This window comes from Pinus tabuliformis, chromosome 1_1 (genome assembly GCF_031772625.1).
Source record: "Pinus tabuliformis cultivar Carrire ecotype Pingquan chromosome 1_1, CPIR1, whole genome shotgun sequence".
Lineage (NCBI taxonomy): Eukaryota > Viridiplantae > Streptophyta > Pinopsida > Pinales > Pinaceae > Pinus > Pinus tabuliformis.
In genome coordinates, this window is record NC_142297.1 from 130,772,065 (window position 1) to 130,794,300 (window position 22,236).

General features: G+C 40.6%; 1 pseudogene across 1 annotated transcript in view; it reads left to right on the forward strand.

Annotated features, from left to right (window-relative positions):
• The first annotated feature begins 5,695 nt into the window (after positions 1-5,695).
• The window catches only part of LOC149211986 (beta-amylase 1, chloroplastic-like), a 38,338-nt pseudogene continuing 21,797 nt past the window's right edge, over positions 5,696-22,236 (forward strand). Inside the window, exon 1 of the transcript XR_016250734.1 lies at positions 5,696-6,481. The product of XR_016250734.1 is annotated as a beta-amylase 1, chloroplastic-like (transcript). The remainder of the gene's footprint in view (positions 6,482-22,236) is intronic.

Sequence of the window (22,236 nt, forward strand, 5' to 3'; positions counted from 1 at the left end):
ACAGATGGTATGCCGGCGAACATTGTCGGAGTGACAACAGGGAGTTCTGCCGTCGCTGTGTCAGAAGACACAGTCCTAGATGTTGACGGTTGTTCAGACATTTGTAGTCTATCCAAAAGATTACCTAGCGATTCTACAGGAACTTCCGCTGGTGGTAGACTAACTTCTGATGTCGAAGGATATAGAGTGATCCCGACTCCAAAGTGCGTTGGAGTACTTGTTTGAGGATCTTCTACAATTTCTTCTATCGCAATCAGACCAGGTGGAAGGGGAAGACCGTCAGGTCCGTAAAATATTTCTAGTGCCGAAGAAGCAGCGACAGATGTTTGAAGAGTAAGACTCTCTGAACCGGTTATAGATGGAACTGGTTTAGTAACACAAGTGTTTATTCTCAAACTAGGATCAGTACCACTGTCCTTCTATGGCTGTTGAACTTCTTCTGTTGAGGCAGGGATTCCAGAAATGTTTGGAGTAACCGGAGTCTCTGATGTCGTTGGAACACTTGTTCTAACTTTGATTGGAGACTTGGAACCGGTTAAACGAGTTCGCTTTGTCCGTACTGGTTTCGCTTTCGGAGACAAAGACAGTTGACTCGTAAGCCTCCGCGAACGACGGGGTTTCAATTGACTTTCTTCCACGATTGCGGATTACTCGATCAACTAAAATAAAGGGAAGGTATGTTTCCAAATCAAATGAATTTTAGACGCTTTTGACACAACTTGTTTTTTCAGTTTTTAAGAGTCGAGAAAAAACAAAAGATGACTCTAGTCTCCTTCGATTTTTAATGAGCCTGAAGTGACAAGTGCTCAGATGGACCTTTTCCGTTAAGGAGTCTGAAAAGGAACGAAAGGGACTGCTCTGGAGGTCTAGGTAGAGGGAGTACCAAACCAATCGCAAAACTGCAGAATACTTTTTACGGTACGACAGTCGATCTTCCCGAATGCTGTGTTCGGTGCATTGCGATCAGTAGGGCGACCGACACGGCTTCCTATGGATAAAGGTTTTATGCCTATAGGGGTCTCCCAATATATACTCGACGGTACGTGGGAGCACAAGTCCGTACTGGCACTTATCGTCTCAAAGTGGAGGAATCACCCAACCATCAGTGAGGACAACAGTTACCAGGCTTTACGACGCCGGAATACGTCTCTAGCCTAGACCTCTAAATGTTGTGCGTTAAGTTACAAAGCGTTGTTAAGTTCATTGAATTTATTTTAGGTTGATCTTTCTTATGAAGTTTGCCTTTTGGGATCACCACGAGATGTATATGTAATTCCTAAAATGCAATCTAAAGATGATAAACAAGCTTTTATCTCTTTTCAGCAATGAAAATCCTAGCTACTAAGGGAAAAGAAAGACACAATCTTTTCGCAAAGAGCAAAGAGCACACTGTAAATGCACTTTTCCTAAATCAAGCCAAACAGACTGCCAATATGCAAATGCACATGCATGTGTTTTGTTTTTCACTTTCTTAATATTGATGCCTAAAAAGAAAGTTGTTGTACAAATCTGAATTTGCTTTCAAGTGACAAACACAAACAAGCTTCTTTTCGAAATCAAAAGGTAGAGATGATTACGACACTTTAAGATTTTGAAATAAATACTCGTTTCGACACTAGAAAGTGACAAATTCAAGCCAAAGGCAAAAGTAAAAGCATAATCGACTATCAACAGCAAATAAACTTTCTCCTATGATCAAAATCGACACTTGCGACAGATCTAAATCAAAGGACGACAGTACGACTATTCTACTTTTGCAATGGAAAACTGTAAATGACGTAACAAACACACAAAAACATCTACAGTTTCTTTTGTACAACTGAGGCGGAATATCAGTAAAGAAAAGGGGTTTGAAACAGTGAAATACTGATCACAGGCAGCAAAAAACAGAGACAAAACTGAAAAATGAAGCAAAGAACCTCAGCTGCACAGGGCTAGGCTGATCAGCGCACCTGTTGCACAGAGAAACTGCATTTCAGCGCAGGTAGCCCTCTCGGGAAGTGCGTTGAAATGCAGAACCTCTTCACAGGGCCTGCGCTGGGGCAGAAACGAGAGTTCTATCCGGGTTCTGGGTCACGGTTTGCAGTTTAATCTATGGTTTTTGGCCGAGTAAAAGCAATCAGTAATGCACAATCAGAGGGTAGATTTAAAGAAGGTCTAAGAGCTATCACAAAGGGCAATCAGATCATTTGTGAATCAGCTGTTTAAATCATAAACATATCCAGTGAATGGATTGAAGCAACAGATGTCTACTTTGCATTTGTTAATGGCAAATGCAGTTCGATTTGCTACTTCTAAGTTTATGAAACAAACAACAAGAGAAATACAAACAAACTAACTAGACAATCGTCCCCAGTGGAGTCGCCATTTTGTTATCGGGATAAGTGTCTATTCAGAACGACTCTATCCCACTAAGGTGTGACAATTACCTTAGAAACAAACAGAGAAAACTACTTTTGTATTCTTCTTTATGAACTATAAACAAAGAGGAATAGGATGAACCAACCTGTGTCTTGCGCTAGTCCTTTGATCCAATCTCTCTCTTCTTTGACAGCTTCCAGCTACCTGCTTCCTTACTTGCCCAGCTTCACCAAGTTCCTGTAAGATCACAGAAGAAGAAAACTACACAAAGACATGGATTTATATTCATAAATAGCTTAGGATCAGATTTAAGCTAAACATACAAATGTAACAAGCATCAATGATACACAAGCATGTAGGAGAAACTCAAATAGTTTTATTGATATAACAAGAAGATCCAGGAGGAGTTACAACCGATGATTCCTGATCCAGCATCAACCTCCTAGCAAAGAATCCCCTCTTCACCTCCAACAAAGCATAAATCACCCAATACTCTGATATCTATCTCAAAACCAACAACAATTCTTTGCAATGTACAATATTCCAGCCTCCTGGATCTCTTGGATGAGGGATCCATATATAGATGTATGCAAGGAGGATGAGTCAGCTCATGAATTGATTAGTGGCTTCTCTCTGTCAGTTCTTGCTTCCACTTGGAGACTGAGAGCCTCTTACTCATCCCTGGTCAAATTTAGTGAGGCAAGTGTCATTGGAGAAGATTCTGGAAGCTTCCATTGTCTCTCCACCTCGTGGAATGACTCTGCCACTTGTCATTTCCCGCTCAACGCACCCTGGTAGTGCGTTTAGGTGCGTTGCAACGCACCTAGCTAGTGGACGTAGGTGCTTTGCAACGCACTTGGCTAGTGGAGCAGCTGAAATGATCCTGATTTGACTAGTTCTGAGCAGTTTCTGGTGGAGAACTTCTGGGAGAAGCTGTAATTTGTTGACCTTGTTCCTTTAAGAGTTAGAACAACACTTTTAGGGACTTAGGAGCCCTTGGTTTATGGACATTTCATGCTTAGAGCTGTAAGGCACAAAAATGTCTATAACAGCATGTTACAACACCATTTTGCCACAAGATGCAAAAATAGTTGCATCATCATACCATTGATGCCCATGACCACATATCTCTGAACCTGAGTGGCTATAAAGAAATCAAAGATAAAGGCTCAAGACCCTCGAGAGAAACCCCAGAGCAATATTCAAAACCACTTTGTCCCTATGATATCCAAAAGAAGTGGAGCATGACTACGAACAAAAAATACCATAGCTATATACTTTAGAATGAAAATAAGATGCAAAAAACCCTGAAGAATCCAGATGTGAAGGACACAGGCAAAAAATTATGACAAAAATATATGAAATTTCCATTTCTAGTCATGATCAGAGAAAATTAGAGTAGGTGTCTAGGCACTATCAACTGGAGGATCTGTGAGGTCACCAGAGGCAGAGTCACTCACAAGGAAGCTTTCTACATGAGCCAAGCAAGAGTCCACATTGTCCAAGCAAAATCTTTGGTTACGAAGCATATGTTTGATGTCCTCTAATGAGGAGAAAACATTGCAGTTCTCCACTTGTTTGTCCTTAAAAATAAGGTGCAACATAGTCGCCATTTGTTGATGAAGAGCCAAAGAATTCATAAAATTGAGCCACCTTTTCTTGAACCTACTAGGGTTAGGAACCCATTTCATATCCTCCACCATCAACTTAGAATTTGAGTGATACGATCATTGCCCTATCTCTTTCATCTCCAAAAGAAATATTTCTTTTGTCACCTCCAAAGGTACAACATAAAAAAAGGTAGCAACAATAGGCAAAAGGACGAACCCTTTTGTGCCCAATGTTACCTCCACTATCCCTCTACAACTCATTCTCTACCTAGAAGGCATGAGCAAAGCTGCAAATGCACATTGAGGGCAAATACAAGAATAACTTCTGCCAATAAACTAGAAAGGATGAGATGCAAAGCCTTGAACCCCAGATTTGAAGACAACTAGATCATCACTTACATGCCACACTACAAGACCAAATTCCAACAAATTTTCGAGCTCACCACAACGCAACAACATGACACGACCCATAGACAACTAGTGGGAATTCCTTAAAACTAAAATACTGATCCATCGGGACAGTTGATAAATGAGAAAATATCTTTATTTGAATCTTCTGCACTCAAATATACCATGAGACACAAAGATGCTATAACAAAGCCCTGAACTCCTAATTCGACTAGCAAGCATAGGAGACAAAACACTTCGAGCAAATTGGAATGGACACAATATTCTAAGGACTAGAGCTTCAGACACAATTCTTCTGAGACAGAGAAACCCCAATAACAACAATTACCCACTTAGGTTAAGAAAAATTCCTCAAGGACTCAAGAAAACTAGTGAACTAAGAAATTGCCCTCAAAGACCCAGACGAGCGAATTAAAGAAGTAGTCGTGCCAAATTCATGACCTAGAAACAACAAAAACTGTAAACTCGAGACAAACAAAATTAAACTCATCATAACACTGAGGAATAATCGAGCGCATTCCAGACGAGAGAAGATCCAAAAAATTCGCCGATGAAAGAAAAGAATGAAATGACACACCATAAGGAAGAGACAAGTAATGAAGGACAAGGACATATCCTTACTTCCTTCCACACAAAACTTGTACCTCAACCAACCCCTCTCCATAACCAAACATTTAAAACAACGACCCAGAACATATCTATCACATCCATATTAACTACTCTCTGTCACACCCTCACAAAAAAGAGATAATTGTGTAGATGACACACACTTCTAAGCAACCTAACAACCTTGACATTCGAGAAAATACCCCATAAAAAATAATTAACATATAAAATTATAAAAATGAAAATTTAAAACTATTTATCAACAAATGATTTTTATTCATACGAAATACTTCTGAAATTTGTAAATTTATTTTCATTAAATTTAAATTTAAAAAAATATAACTCTTAACCCAACAAAAATAATTTTAAAAACTTTACCAAACTCAATCAAGATAACCTACCTCTACCAAACTAAATCAAGATAACCTCCTCCCGAGTTAGTCGATCAATATATAACTGAATATACAACCGACCAAATTAAATTATATGAACATTTATAAAAGATTTTAAACTTAATTAACAATGGAATTTTTCAAACTGTGTAAACGTAACCGGTTGCCGTTGTGTTACACGTGACGAAAGTTAGTGGTTTTCAATCTCAAGGACGTGCATGCCTCCCAGAGGAGGCGTAACCATCAGAGACATTTGTTTGTATGGCTGTAAATAATCGAACAAAAACAAATATTCAAATGTACAACAAATCCTCACAGTACACAATTCACTTATCATTCGTTTCAATACATGACAAGTGGTACATGACAAGTGAATGCAGAGCCCTCAGTGCCAAAGGAAACCGCGTCTAGTTCATCATTTCAGTACTACAAACCTGTAAAATTCCCTTTAGATCTTTCTGCAACAATGGCGAATTATCTGACTGGAAGTATTTCTAAATCCAATAAGGTCTCATACACCCATGAACCTCCTTCTCATTGGAAACCTCCCACTGCCCCGAATTACAGAATCGATCGTCAGTTCCTATCTCCGTCTGCTACTCAATGTTCTTCTGCTTCTTCTCCTCCGAACGAAGATTGGTCCAGAGGGGTTCTTCAATCACAAGTTGATTATTCAATTCGATCGGATTTATCAGTTCTCCATAAGACATTTGGAAGCCAAACTCAAGCTTCGTCTGATTCGGCTCTGAAGAAGGAATTGGGTCTTCGATTTGTTGAACAATGTGGGCGAATTCTGCCATCGATCAGTACAAGGGATCATGGTGGGGTTCCAGTGTTTGTTATGCTTCCTCTGGATAGTGTAACGTCTAAGCATACTGTTAATAGAAGGAAGGCCATGGATGCTAGTCTCATGGCCTTAAAGAGTGCTGGTGTTGAGGGAGTTATGGTGGATATTTGGTGGGGACTTGTTGAGAGGGAGGCCCCTGGAGAGTACAATTGGAGTGCATACAGAGAGCTCTTGGAGATGGTGAGGAAAAGGGGATTGAAGGTGCAGGCAGTCATGTCCTTCCATAAGTGTGGAGGAAATGTTGGGGATTCTGTCAGGTAAGTATGACTTTTCAAATTGGCAATTACACGGAATGATTTTAAAATGTAAACTAAACCAAATAGTTTTAATCTGTGATATTTTAAAGCTTGCTTGGACTTGAAGTTGAGAGATTCCTTTCTTCTTCTATGCCCCAATGAATTGCCCAAGAGGTATATTATGTCGTCACGGGGGCTCGGCTGCCTAGCTGGAAAATGCCCTATGGAGTTGAAAGGAGGCCTGCTTTCGCAGTTACATGCCCATTTAATGATGGGAATCTTCACGGATTAAAGCCACACTGTAGCACAGACCTCTTACCCACCGCTAGTTGACCTCAACACTCGGCTTTAATACCCTTTGAAAATTGGACCAGCCAGGGATCGAACCCACGAGTGGTTTTGATACCATGTTTCAAAATAGGACAGGAAAGGAATCAGCCTAAGCAACTCGCTCAGACACTTACGTTGAAAATTGAACAAGCTAGGGTTTAAACTTAACACCTAGCTCTGATATCATGTTTGAAATGGGTTAATCGAGGAACCTAACCCATTATCTGCTAGGCACCCTTTACTGGTTCAATAGCAAGGTTTGGATTACCATCTCCAACAGCCCCTACAAGACACTTTGCCGCAGTTCTCCTAGCCACGACCAATTGACCACCCAGCTCCAATACCATGTTGCCAATTGGACAATCTATAAGCAACCAACCTGTGATCTGTCCAGCCAGTGGGTTGTACGTTTGAGACACCTCCTTCATGATAGGCAGTCTTGCCGATTGGATATTAAGGTGTGGGTTGCTATCTCTAACACACCCCCCAAAGCCACTGTTTTTTGAATAAAGCTTCCTTTGACTATTAATATGAACAATGTGTACATAGCTTAATAGAAAAACTGCTCCACAAGCACAAACAAATGCTGTCCAAACCTCAAAATCGCAGGCTGGCGTATGCCACAATACTCTCATCTCTCTGGTTGCAAGCTAAGAGTCCATAGATCAAGGAGTCATAACAACAACAACAAAGGGCTACAGCCCAAGCAGAAACATACTAAAAAGCGATCATGCTAGTGTTGGGAGGAGTGTGGTAATGGTCATTTGGAGTAGGGCCCAATTCAGTAACTGAGCATTTGACATTTGTAGGCTGTACAAGTACCCGTCCATCAGTGAGAGGCTCTGGAAGTTTCAACCCTTTAGAGATGGTCAAGGCTAGGGTTGGAAACTATTTGTCGTTGCAAGAAAGCACTTGGGACCAACTCCTCTTGTACTTGTATCTCTCATGCACTTGTTTACTGGCATGGTCGAGGAGGCAACTGTCACCTCTGTTTGAGTTTGCTAAAGAGGACTAAGAAGGGCCAAGCCATGCTTTGTCTCAGGTCTTATAGCCATGACCAATCAACTCTTAAAAACAAAACAAGAGAGAAATAAATACAAGATAAATGCATCACGATACTAATACATGGACACCATATTCTACCTTGGAAATCCTTATGGGAAAACCAGCTCCGAATAATAGATCTACTATTCCATGGCCCAAAGGTAAATTACAATGGATTCTTCATGCCTTTAAATAAGCTACATTACATTAGAATACCATGGGAAAAACCACGGGCTATAAAAAATCGAAGCCTGAAAACTGCCAACGTTAAATTGACTCTATGACCAAGTCAAGTTTACCTGAGGTCCTGAACTACCTTAACAATCCCCCCTTAAACCTGACTTGGGGAGATTAACCTAGTTCAAATAATAGTGTTGAAGTCCATATAAAATATTACCATCCATTGGAATACATGGGTAACCAACCTCCGTATCCACCAAATTTCTAGGATACTTTTAAGTTTTTCTTGTACATGGTTTATAAACATCTCACATCTTGAGATTTCACATTCGCAACCCCCACAAACTAGCATATGACTACACCTGCTACCCTCATACCTATTCAAATGTGTAGAATTATGGTGTAGATTTGCAACTGCTCATGAAGTTTTAATCAAAATCACAAGACAAACCTACTCCACTGCTCTGTGGAATTCAATTCACAATTTCGAACATCAATCACAAACATGCAATGAGAAATAACACACATGCACTCAATATTTTTCCAGGGGAAAGGAATTTGCTAACAACCCCTATGTCTGCTTGCATTAATATGATGAATAGAGATGTCTTACAATTGCTTTGCTCAACTGAGCACAACCTGTATGTGAATAACTTATCTCTCTGCTCATTGAGAAGCTCTGACCCAAACTTAGTCAATTTCTTCCCTTGCTTGAGCCCCTATTTGCTTGTGCAATTCCTTGAGAAATTAGGCCCCTATTAGTTAGGAAATTACTCAAATTGATTGCGCAATTCCCAAGGTTGAGCATCTGACTGCATGCAACACCTATACACTCAAGACTAGTCTACAATTGGTGTTACATTGCCTTGGAATCTCCACCACAATTGGGAAACTCGAATTCTCTGCATGCACTAGATATTTTGTGTTGATTGATCAGTGAACTATATGATCACTGAGCTAGATTGAAGTCTCATTGCACAACTGACCTTTCATTGGTTCCTCCAACAGTTGGAACTAGTTTAACTGAAAACAACTTGAAATAACTGACCTTGATTCCTACAAATTAGCAATCATATATTCTTAACTAAACTCTAACTCCTCCAACTTGAATTCACTGAGTAAACCGGGTACACAAGCCACGTCACACAAGTTAACTGCATCCAAGTTGTTTGTTAATGTGGAAATTCAAATTTTCTCAATTTAATCAAGGCAAAATCAATTTGAGAATTTCTTGCTGCATTGTTCAACACTCCCTCTCAGCGAGAAAGGGATTATCAATCACCCTTATCCTACATCTGTGGAACTCGAACTTCCCTCTTGACCAAACCTTTGTCAAAATGTCAACATCTTGTTCCTCTGTCGGAATGTATTGTAGCAACATTATCCGCCTCTGCACACAGTCCTGTAAATGGTGATACCAGATATCTATATGCTTTGATCGATCGTGAAATACAGGATTCTCAGAGAGCTTGATGCAACTCTGATTATCACAATAGATCACAGTTGGATCCATCATCTGACCAAACGGTTCTACAAGTATCTTTCTCATCCAGATTGCCTCACCTGTTGCTTGACTTGCAACCATGTATTTTGCGTTTGCAGAGCTAAGCGCCACAGATATTTGCTTCCTGCTGTACTAAGAAACCACTGCGGACCCAACACTGAAAATTCCACTTGATCTACTCTTTCGGTCGGATGGACTCCTTGCCCAATATGCATCTGTGAAGCCACACAACTTCACTCCCCCTATCCGTTTGTACCATAGTCCAAACTAGGTAGTGCCTCTGAGATTCTGTAAAACATGCTTAGCTGCCTTCCAAAATAATTTGGTTGGCTTAAGCATAGCTTGGCTCAACTGGTTCACTGCATAGCACGTATTTGGTCGTGTGTTCACAAGATACATTAGTGAACCCACTAACTGTCGATAAATAGTAGCATCCACTTCCTCACTTGAAGTGGCATACTCCTTCCTCCAATTGGTCACTAGAGGTGTTTCCATGGGTTTACAACTCTCCATGTGAAATCTCTATAGTATCCCATTTGCATACTTGCCTTAAGACGCAAATAGTTCCCCATCGGCTTGCCATACTACCAACTCAAGGAAGTAGTGCAAGAGACCAATGTTCTTCATTTCAAATTCCCTTGTAAGGTCGTCCTTGCAAGATCTAATCAACGGCTTATCACTAGTTAAAATTAGATCATCAACATATAAGACAAGAATAAGCAATTTACCTTCTACCAAGATGTGATAGAGGTTTGCATCCGCTTCACTTTTGGTGAAGCCCAAACTGTGAGATAACTGTTGATCCTAGTGTACCAATGATCCAAGATCTTATGCTTATAGATGTATTAAAGAATTACATGCATAAATTGTAACTTAAACATAGAAATTTAATGTGCACATGAGAGAAGAGGAGAAACACATAAAGCATGAAAGAAGACAAGAAACTTGATAACGGAGTTCGTTCGATTTGGACCACGTCTTCGGGCCTTGCTCGATCAATGAGGAGGCCTTCATTCATTAAGTGGCATGAGAAAGAAGAGTACAATCATCATTTACAAAAAGGAGTCTTATACCTCCATTTCGAAAAATGGCCGAAAAATGCAGAACTCTGTTGGAGAAACAGACAACACCATTGCGTTCGTGGCGTCGAGAAATGCTAAAACCATATAAAATTTGTCGAAATCTGACAAAGTGAAAATCTGGCCCCCTGGAGAAATTGCCCAGATCATGGTTCCACCACGTGCAAATTAGCCTGCCTCGAACTGCGTGCACGCTCCTCCGCCCCTCGACGCACTGATGATTGAGTTTAAATATAAAAAAGGTGTGCGGAGTTTTTAAAATCTTTGTTGGCAGAATGGTTGAAGATCCGAATATTGTGGAGGGGGTCGGGTGGTCAAACCCCGCCCCCTCCCATTTTATACAACGGAACCTGTTTTTGAAAAGGGAGGTCGGGTTGGGCCTGCATTGGGTGGCCCGCCCACATCAACTGTCCACTGCGCCATACTCATTTAATGGGCGGTGGTTTGTGGTTGGGTCCATGCCCCAAGGGCCGACCCACCTCTGTGTGTACAATGGTAACGGCTTGCCTAAAAACCACGGGTCCCCAACGATAATGGCCGCATATGGTGGGAGGGGCTGGGGGTAGTGGCTCGCCCCTCCAAAATACGTGTGATAAGTATTGGGGTGGCGGGGTTGATGGCCCGTCACCCCTTTTTTTAAATATTTTTTGTTTTGTATAACAATATGGCCCATTTTGAAAATTCGGAATTTGGACCGAAGGAGACATTTTAACGAGGCGACAATTTCGCTCGGAATTCGACTGGAGTTGGCCGGATTCCGTCTGCCGGAAAACTTCCATATTGTGTCTCCGTTAAGCATGCCCAGTCAGCAAAAGTCAACCAAAACTTTGATTGCCTCTATCTTCCTCATCCGGACTCGGATTGGAGTGCCGTTCGCACTGTTGGAACTAGAGCAACGAGCACTTCGATCTGATGTCAAGTTAATCGACTTTCCGCCACTTTGAATTTTGAGCCTTTTCCATGCCACTGGTGTCTGGAGATCCACTGGATCAGTCCTCCCCATTGAGGAGCTTTTGGACCGCCAAAAGCTTTATCAGTCAATTGGCAAGTGAGGGAATTGTTCCCTCACTCTTTCTTTTTCCAACCATTTTGCCTTGCTAGGGTGCATCCCTTTGAAACCAACTCGAAGGTATTCCACATTTCCCCGTCGTGAAGTCCTGGTTCTTCTGTCAAGGATGATATATTCAGGTAACTCATCGAGGTACTCTGGTGCAAAGTCATCAACTGTAGGAACTATGCCCACCTCTTCGGTGTCCATAATCAATGGTGGCTCATATAGCTTTAAGTTTTCCACATTCACTATGGAGTACATTTGCATATATATCGGCAAATCGAAATGGAAGGCATTGTTTCGAATCTTCTCCAAGATGGTGAATGGACCATACCGGATTGGTCACAATTTCTTCCCTTCTCCCTTCATCCTGTCCTTGCTGATATGGAACCACACTTTGTCGCCCACTTGAGATTGATGGTCGACTCGGTGTTTGTCATGTCGAGCCTTGTACCGGGCTTGACTTTTCTCCAACTGACCCTGTACTGCTTGGTGAATTAACTGGATCCGCTAAATGAACTGCTGCACTTTGTCCCTGTCATCACGTCCACTGGAGTCATCTTCCCTTCCAAAGACCATATCAAAAGGGTCTTTTGGCAGGTAGCCAAAACATGTCTCAAATGGTGAACGATGCATAGATGAGTGCACTGCTCGGTTGTAGGAATGTTGCACATATGGAAGATGCTCATCCCACAACTTAGGATGTTTCCCACAATAGCCTCGCAACAAGTGTACCACGGTGCGGTTGACAACCTCTGTCTGTCCGTCAGTTTGTGGATGAAATGCTGTGCTTCTTTTCAACTTGGTGTCCATCATCTTCCACACGCTAGTCCAAAACTCTCTGAGAAAGCGAGAGTCCCGATCTGACACAATCGATGTGGGCAACCCAAAATGGACCCAAACATGCTGAAAGAAAAGATAAGCAGTCTGCTCTGCAGTGATCTACTTTTTACAAGGCATTAAAATACACATCTTACTAAAACAGTCAATGACGACATACAAATAGTCGTGACTTTTTCTAGACAAAGGCAAACCTCCTACAAAATCCATCGACACACTTTCCCATGGACGACTCGGAATAGGGAGTGGTGTGTAGAGCCCGAGTTTTCTATTAGAGGGCTTTGAAACAGAACACATCACACATCCCTTTACATAGTGAGTCACAATGTTCTTCATATGAGGCCAAAAACAAAATCTTTGTACATGACACAAAGTTTTTTCAACACCAAAATGACCAGACACAAGGGAGGTGTGGGCCTCCCGGATTACATGTACCCTTTCTCTTGTGGGTATGCACAATTTACCAAGGTGATACAACAGTTTCCCCTGCAAGTGATAGTTGTCCACCTGTGAACCATGGGTTAGTTTTGCATAAATCTCCTTAAAGTCATCATCGTTAGCATATTGTTCAGCATAACTTTCAAAATATAACGAAGCATTATGCAAAATAACAGAAGCAGAAATAGGAGGGCGAGATAGCATATCGGCCACTTTGTTGCTAGTTCCCTTCTTATACTTTATTACCAGATGAAACTGCTGAAGAAAACCCATCCACCTGAAATGACGAGATTGCTGCAACTTGGTTTGTGACTGAAGATACTGCAAGGGCTGATGATCCGTATGGATGATGGTCTCCTTGCCAATCAGGTAGTGTTTCCACTTTTTCACACTCTGGACCAAGGCATATAACTCCTTGTCATAAGTGGGATAGTTTATCACAGCTTGAGAGAACTTCTCTGAATGGTAACATATCGGCTTCTTTTGCTGCATCAGTACAACTCCCATGGCATATCCGCTGGCATCTGTCTCGATCTCGAATGGCTGTTGGAGATCTGGTAAGGCCAAGACCGGTGTGGTGCTGATCTTTTCTTTCAATGTTTTGAAGGACTTCTACTGCTTTCCTCCCCATTGAAAGACTTGCTTTACACTTGTCAATGTGTGTAAAGGTGCTGCAATAATGGAGAAATTGGCAATAAATCTCCTCCAATACTGTACTGCACCCAAAAAGCTGCGAACCTCGGTTACACTAGTAGGCTTAGGCCAATTTACAATTGCTTCAACTTTAGAAGGATCAATTTTTAACTGACCATGACCAACAATATGACCTAGGTAAACCAAAGAGGTTTTCCCAAACTCACACTTTGACAATTTTACATAGAGTTTTTCTTTTTTCAATACATCAAGCACTTTCTTCACATGGCATACATGTTCATTCCAACTTTTACTAAAGACAAGAATATCATCTAGATATATAAGAAAAAATTCATCAATGAAAGGCCTAAAGATATCATTCATGACCCTCATGAAAGTGGCTGGAGCGTTGCAAAGTCTGAATGGCATCACCATCCATTCGAACAACCCCTGTTTGGTCTTGAAGGCGGTTTTCCACACATCTTGCTCTGTAATTCGGACCTGGTGATAACCACTACGCAAATCCAATTTGGTGAAATAGATAACATTCTTTAACTGATCTAGTAAGTCATCAATGCGGGGAAGAGGGTAACGATTTTTCACCGTGATTTTGTTAGCGCTCGGTAATCCACGCACATCCTCCATGTGCCATCTTTCTTCGGCACTAAGACAATCGGTGAGCCGCATGGAGAAGTGCTCGGTCTGATGACCCCTTGGTTCAATAGTTCCTGCACCTGCTTTTTGATCTCCTCCATCTCAATGGTCGACATCTTGTACATGCCAATATTTGGTAAAGGAGTGTCATGCTGCAAATGGATCTCATGTTGGATTTCCCTCTTCGGAGGTAATCCCCTTGGTTCCTGAAACATCTCATCATAGTTAGAAATTAATTCACATAATTCCTTTTTATGCACATGATCACAACCCTAGAAAGCATCGGATAATTCTGCATCTTTCCCCCTTACAACCATAAGCATGCAACCCTTACTGGAATTCACCAACCTCTTCATTTGTCCTGCACTTACAAGGCTGGCATTGATTTTAGTTTGATGAGCCCTTACAATATATTCTACCCCATATTTTGTGATTTGGTATTTGTTTTCATGACGGAAGAAGATTTCTTTTCTATCATATAGATATGGACTCCCTAACACCATGCCACAGATATCCAATGGTCTAACATCAAGTTCTACCTCATCCACTAACTTAGAAGCGATCACAAATTTAATCTTGCACTGCTTAGTTACATTCAATTTTGCTTTATCATGTATCCATCCAAGTGGGTAAGGTTTTGGATGTGGTTTGGTTTCTAAGCCTAGCTTCTTTACCAAGGACTTTGAAATTAGATTTGCTTGGGATCCGGTATCAAACAGAGTTTCCACTTTTGTATGATTTATAATGACTCTAATATGAAATAGCTCAATTCTCTTTGGTTCATTAGGAAGAGACTCATCTATTGAACTAGTGCCTTCATGTGATTCAGAATTAACATGAGGTGTAAGAGTACCTTTTGTTCCTGCTGCTGTGACCAATGCTTCATCTCCGGAATTGGCTCCAAGGTCTTGCTACATAGTTGCCACTGTCTTCTGCTTGTCTTTTCCTCCATACTTCTTTGGTCTCTTTTCCGGGTACAATTTCCAACAATGATTGTCGTCATGTCCTTCCTTTTTGCAGTGAGTGCAATAAGGCCTTTTTCCTTCATCTTTCTTGGTTGATGCCGTCCTCTTCTCCATTCCTTTTCCTTTCACTTTGGGTTTGCCATTTGGAGGTTTGAAAGGTGGTTTCTTAAAATGATCATCTCTTTCATTTTTGCCCCTGTTCTCAAGATGGATGGCCTTTACACTGGTTGAGTCAATAGTAGTTGGTTCAAACAATAATAATGAATGTCTAAGGTAACTATGCAATGATCCAATATACTTAGTTACTACTTCAAGTGAGTCAAGTGCAATGCCTAAATTAAGTGCTTGTTTTCTAAACTCCTTTGTAAAGCTTTGAACATCTTGGCCTCTGCCTTGCCTTAAGTATTGCCAATCCATTAAGGCTTTTTGGTTATAACCCAAGGGATAAAATTGTTCCTTTAATGCAGAAATGAAACTAGGCCATGAGGAAAGAATATTACCCACACTTACTGCTTCGCAATTTGCTCTCCCACCAGACGAGAGCGGTGCTACTCAGCTGAAGAGAGGCCAGCTGAATCTTTGCCTCGTCCTCTTCGATCTGCTGAATCCTGCAGTAGATTTCAATCTGCCTAATCCAGTTATTAAGCTTTTCTGCATTACTTTCACCGTTAAACATGGGAAGATCAAATTTGACATCTAATTTAAAAAAAGTTTTCTTAGATGTTGGCATTATGATGCATGTGTTGTACTTGATGGAAACCCACTCATAGAAGAACAACTCACTTATATATATAACCAGATGAATCTACAGAAGAGATATCAGATGTGACAGAATACATGGGATGCATGACAACTCAAAGGAATCAGATGACAGTTCTCAGAATGACAAATTAGCTTTGCCATCAAGTCCAAAGGGGGAGATTGTTGGCATTATGATACAAGTGTTGTCCTTGATGGCAACTCACACAGATGACAGATCATATTGCAGCAGATCAGTAGCAAAGATTTGATGATCAGACTACAAAGAATGATGAAAGAAGAGTATATATGCAGGTTCAGAGTACATACGCAGGTTCACTATATACCAAGTAGGGTATACAAGTAGGTTATACGCAGGTTCACTATGTACCAAGTCGCGTATATACGCAGGTTCGCTATATACCAAGTAGGGTATACACGCAGGTTATACACGCAGCTTCACTAATACAAAGGCGCGTATACACGCGAGATTGCCGATCAAAAGTTGCGTATGCGTATGCACGCACTTTCATGAACGGAAAAGCGCGTACATGTGGGAAAGCTTATTTTTGGGTCCGTGGTATTTAGACCTATGGTTTTGGTCCTTAGTATTGCGTCCGAAGTGTTGAACCCAGGTATTGGGTCCCTAGTATTGGTTCTCAATGGTTTTGGACCATGGTATTGAGTAAGGCCTAAGACTATAAAAGGAGAAGAAGATCATTAGGCAAGGGTAGGGAAAAAGTCTAGAATATTTGATGAAGTATGAGATCCAGTATGCAGGATATGGGTTATGATGCATTGCTTGATCTGAGCTAAGGAGGGATCTCACCGGTTGATGGAGAACAAGATCTAAGGATAGATCGGGACCAAATGGTTTGAAATGAACTATCTCTATATGGTTGATTATGCTTATTCTAGATCTGTATACTGACGCATGTAATGTTCTGAACTGAGTATAACTTAAGTTTGAAATAGCTGCAAGTCATGATTGAATATTTATAGATCTGTACGCGGGTTGGCTTTGGCGAAAGCGCGTATGTACGCGGGTTTGGTTCATCGTAGTAGCGTATACATTATGAAGTATGATATTTGAAGTTGCAGTTGGGTCTGATTGTTATTGCAGAGTTCTGTTGTCTGCTCTGTGTTCTGGTGACTGTGTTGTTGACAGGGTTTCAGTGTTTTAGTGATTCAGAAATTGATGATGCTAGTATTGATTGTTTTGTGCTTCAATGATATTGATGGGTCCAGTATGAAAATTGGATGAAACGTGGCCTTCAGATTATAGTGTTGTGCTTCAGGAGTATCCAGTCTGAAAATGTATGAAATGTGGTCCCTGGAGGATGAAAGGAGATTGTAGGTCGGTGCCTACGTACTAGTACATCAGCTAGTACAAGAGCAAAGGGGGTGGTAGCTCCCTTCTAGAGAACGAGCGAAGATTGGAGCATTCAGTAGGCAGGCACCTATGTACTAGTAAATGGATCAGCTAGTACAAGAGCTAAGGGGGTTGTAGCTCCCATCCAGGAGAGTCTGGAAAACGAGAGAGGGTTGTAGCCCTCTGCAGGTAGAAGCCTGCGTACTGGTATAAGACTGCACCAGTACAGAACTATTGTAAAATGAAGTTTCTTATTAAAAGAAAATAGAGACGACTTGCAGCAGGTGGTTTTCACCCACATTGGGTTTCCACCTTATATCATGGTGTTCATGTGTGCTTCTTGTGTGATGATCTGTTTTACTGCACCTGCTTACTGTACATATGGTTAATGAAGTTCTGGTGCACTAACTAAAGATCAACATTTAATGGATTAACTGAATCATAAGTATTCTGGATATACGCTAGTTGCATTAGACACAGTTGCATATACACGCGGGTTCCCTTAATTGAAGTAGCGTATATGTATTTAAGTATGGAAATGAAAAAGTTTTATTGATTTGATAATACTGATTCACCCCTCCTCTCAGTATTATTTCCAACAATTGGTATCAAAGCAGGTCCTTTGATAGAAGCTTGATTGCTTGAAGGAGATCCGTAGATCAATGGGAAAGAAGCTTAAGAAGAAAGCGCCTAAGAAGAAGAAGACATCTCTGAAGAACTATGACAGTGGGAGCATCGATTGGGGATTATGTGGAAGAAGCACTTCAGATTCAGAATCACTTCAGAATGAAGATGAACAAGATCTATCAGGTATGAATGTGTTATCCTCTGGTGATACATCTATTTATCCATTTGAAGGCGATGAAAGTGATAGCGAAACCACTGAATTTGCTCTTATGGGTGAGCAAGAAAGATATCAAATAGAGGCAAAATTTAAAAGGCTAACAAACAAAATTAGAGATCAACAAGATCTATTGAACAAAAGGGAATGTGCCTTCAAGGAAGTAGCTACCAGACTAAAAGCTCAATTAGAGGAAGGTAACAAGGTAAGGAAGCTATTCAAGGAAAAATATCAAAAGTTGCAGGATGAAGTGACATCATTAAGAAATGAAGTAAATGAAAGAAGCACAACAATCAAGAAACTCAGAGATAGATCCAGTTACTATGAACGGCTTGAAGCTACGATCCTCTCGCTAAAGGAAGATCTTGAAGAATCAAAGAAGCAGAATAAAGATCTACTCCATGCTCATGAAAAACAAGTTCTTGATCTAAGACATCAGTTGGAAGAAGGAAGAAATGTTGAAGAAAACATGAAAAAGCAATATCATGAAAAGGAAGAGCATCTCCAGGTTGAGGTAAATATTCTAAAAGAAAAGTTAGAAGAAAAAGATAAGCTCTTACGATTTCAAGATAGTACTAAGATCTTGGATGATATTCTTAGTAGTCAAAGGTCTCCTGCTATCAAAGCTGGTCTTGGTTTTCATGAATCTGTTGAAGAAGAATCTAGTTCACAAAGTAAGACAAGGGAATCTAATGATAAATCTGAAATGCTCAACAAGGAGATGAGAGGTCAACCCCATCAACAGCCAAGGAAAGAAATTCTTCAAAGAAAATCTTTTACTCCTCCAATGAATAATGTTGAATGTTATGTATGTCATAATCTTGGACATGTTGCAGCCAGATGCAGAAGAAGAATGGTTCAAGACCGTCATGCAGAAAGATCATCACATTCCAGGTACTTTAATGGATATTGCTTTTCTTGCAATATGTTTGGTCACAAAGCTGCTGATTGCTACAGGAGGAATATGAAACAGGTAAGATGTTATGCATGTAACAAGCTTGGACATATAGCAAAGGAATGCAGGAACAAAGTACGGGCACCATACCAAAAGGAGAAAACATCATCACGCTTAAAGATATGGAAGAAGAAGGAAGTACAGTCAAAAATATGTGGCACAGCACAATGTACTCAAACATAGCACAACTCAGACATAACAGACTCAGGAGGAGCTGAAAGTGTAAAACTTCAGTGTCATAAATCTCATACGCAAGTTTCATAAAGGGAAGTCGCGTATATACGCGAGTTAGACACTGCGCAGTCACGTATATGTCAGTCTGAAGAAAAGCAGAAGGGACAGGCTCAGAAAAAGGATCTGACAGTAAACAGATGGCACAAGTTCAGGGGGAGTTTATGTTTTGAATAATGCATTGTTTGCATTATGTCCTTGATAATGATGCTTATATGGCTAAATGATTTATCTTGCTATGATATGGCCTCATATGATTCTTGGGGTTACATAGTTGGTGTTAATTCAGATTTGTGGTTGATTCTTTGATGATGCATATATGGTGCTTATATGGTGATCTTCATAAGGATAAGGAGAAGTACAAAGTACTTGGTGATGGGCCACTCATATGCTGGTGTTGCCATATGCATAAAGATCATACAATACAGTTATGATGCAGGATTACTATAATTCCTGGCACTTACATGGATGAGGATTGTGGCTCTTGATGATATCAAGAAGTCTTGAGCTCTAGATACATAGTGCTGGATACATGGAGTTGCATAGTTGGAGATATGATGATGAGTTCTTACCTATATGATGATAGGTTGATACTCACATATGTTGATTGATGATTGTCGGATAAGGGATATTCCCGTGTAATGTTACATGGATGGTATATAAAATCATGCAGATCTTCTTGATGATGAGATGACTATGGTATTTTACACATATGATATAATGTGAATGATTTTATTCAAAAGGATGAGTGGATATCTATATGCAGACATACCTTTACAAATTGCTAATCTGGAAGTGGTTGTATGCGAGTTTCATGAGGAGGATCCGCGTATATACGCATGTTTCTGTGGATACAGTCGCATATATTTTGGAAATCAGTGGGCCAGACTCAGGATGAGAAAAGTCTGTTATGGGTCTGACAGAGACCATCTGGAACAGGTGCAGAGGGAGAACATGATTGCTAGTCTAGATGTTGTTGACAGATGCTTATGGAGTAGATCATACATTGTGTATGATAGTTGCTGATGACTATCATGGTCTTATTTAGATGTAAAGGTCATATCAAGACTCATGATGTAATAGTGTGTCTCTATCTATTATAGTCATTTGATTAAATCTCTTCTGATGTAATTTGTACCCCCTCTATGCATAGGAAGGATGATGAAATATTTCAGTCATGTATTTTTTTATTATCAAGGTCATGTAACGACCTATGTTGGTTTCCCCACTATGCCTGGGATGGATGATGTTATACTCGTGTTATCATGTATCCCCACTTGGTTGGGTAGATGAGTCAATTCCCACTTGGTTGGGAGATGGATGTATGTATGAGTCCTTAGTGATAGGAAGGTCATTTATGATGTATAGAGTCATGTTCTTCTTGAAGAACATCTTTTTGCAGACCTTGCTTGCAGTCAGGGGGAGCATGAACAACACACTTCAGCAGAGCAGAAACTTCAGCATGTACTCAGAAGGAGCATAGACAGATTGGTACACCTTGGCATATACAAAGGGGGAGCTCATTCAGAGAATTCAACTGGTACTTAGGGGGAGTATGGACAACGGAATGTTTATCAAGGAAAGAGAATATCTTGGTCCGCCCTTTGCCCTTGATGTCAAAGGGGGAGAGTGATTTGGTGTTGTTGCCATCAAGTCCAAAGGGGGAGATTGTTGGCATTATGATGCATGTGTTGTACTTGATGGCAACCCACTCATAGAAGAACAACTCACTTATATATATAACCAGATGAATCTACAGAAGAGATATCAGATGTGACAGAATACATGGGATGCAGGACAGCTCAAAGGAATTAGATGACAGTTCTCAGAATGACAAATTAGCTTTGCCATGAAGTCCAAAGGGGGAGATTGTTGGCATTATGATACAAGTGTTGTCCTTGATGGCAACTCACATAGATGACAGATCATATTGCAGCAGATCAGTAGCAAAGATTTGATGATCAGACTACAAAGAATGATGAAAGAAGAGTATATATGCAGGTTCAGAGTACATACGCAGGTTCACTATATACCAAGTAGGGTATACAAGCAGGTTATACGCAGGTTCACTATGTACCAAGTCGCGTATATATGCAGGTTCGCTATATACCAAGTAGGGTATACACGCAGCTTCACTAATACAAAGGCGCGTATACACGCGGGATTGCCGATCAAAAGTCGCGTATGCGTATGCACGCACTTTCATGCACGGAAAAGCGCGTACATGTGGGAAAGCTTATTTTTGGGTCCGTGGTATTTAGACCTATGGTTTTGGTCCTTAGTATTGCATTCGAAGTGTTGAACCCAGGTATTGGGTCCCTAGTATTGGTTCTCAATGGTTTTGGACCATGGTATTGAGTAAGGCCTAAGACTATAAAAGGAGAAGAAGATCATTAGGCAAGGGCAGGGAAAAAGTCTAGAATATCTGATGAAGTATGAGATCCAGTATGCAGGATATGGGTTATGAGGCATTGCTTGATCTGAGCTAAGGAGGGATCTCACTGGTTGATGGAGAACAAGATCTAAGGATAGATCAGGACCAAATGGTTTGAAATGAACTATTTCTATGTGGTTGATTATGCTTATTCTAGATCTGTATACTGACGCATGTAATGTTTTGAACTGAGTATAACTTAAGTTTGAAATAGCTGCAAGTCATGATTGAATATTTATAGATCTGTACACGGGTTGGCTTTGGCGAAAGCGTGTATGTACGCGGGTTTGGTTCATCGTAGTAGCGTATACATTATGAAGTATGATATTTGAAGTTGCAGTTGGGTCTGATTGTTATTGCACAGTTCTGCTGTCTGCTCTGTGTTCTGGTGACTGTCTTATTGACAGGGTTTCAGTGTTTCAGTGATTCAGAAATTGATGATGCTAGTATTGATTGTTTTGTGCTTCAATGATATTGATGGGTCCAG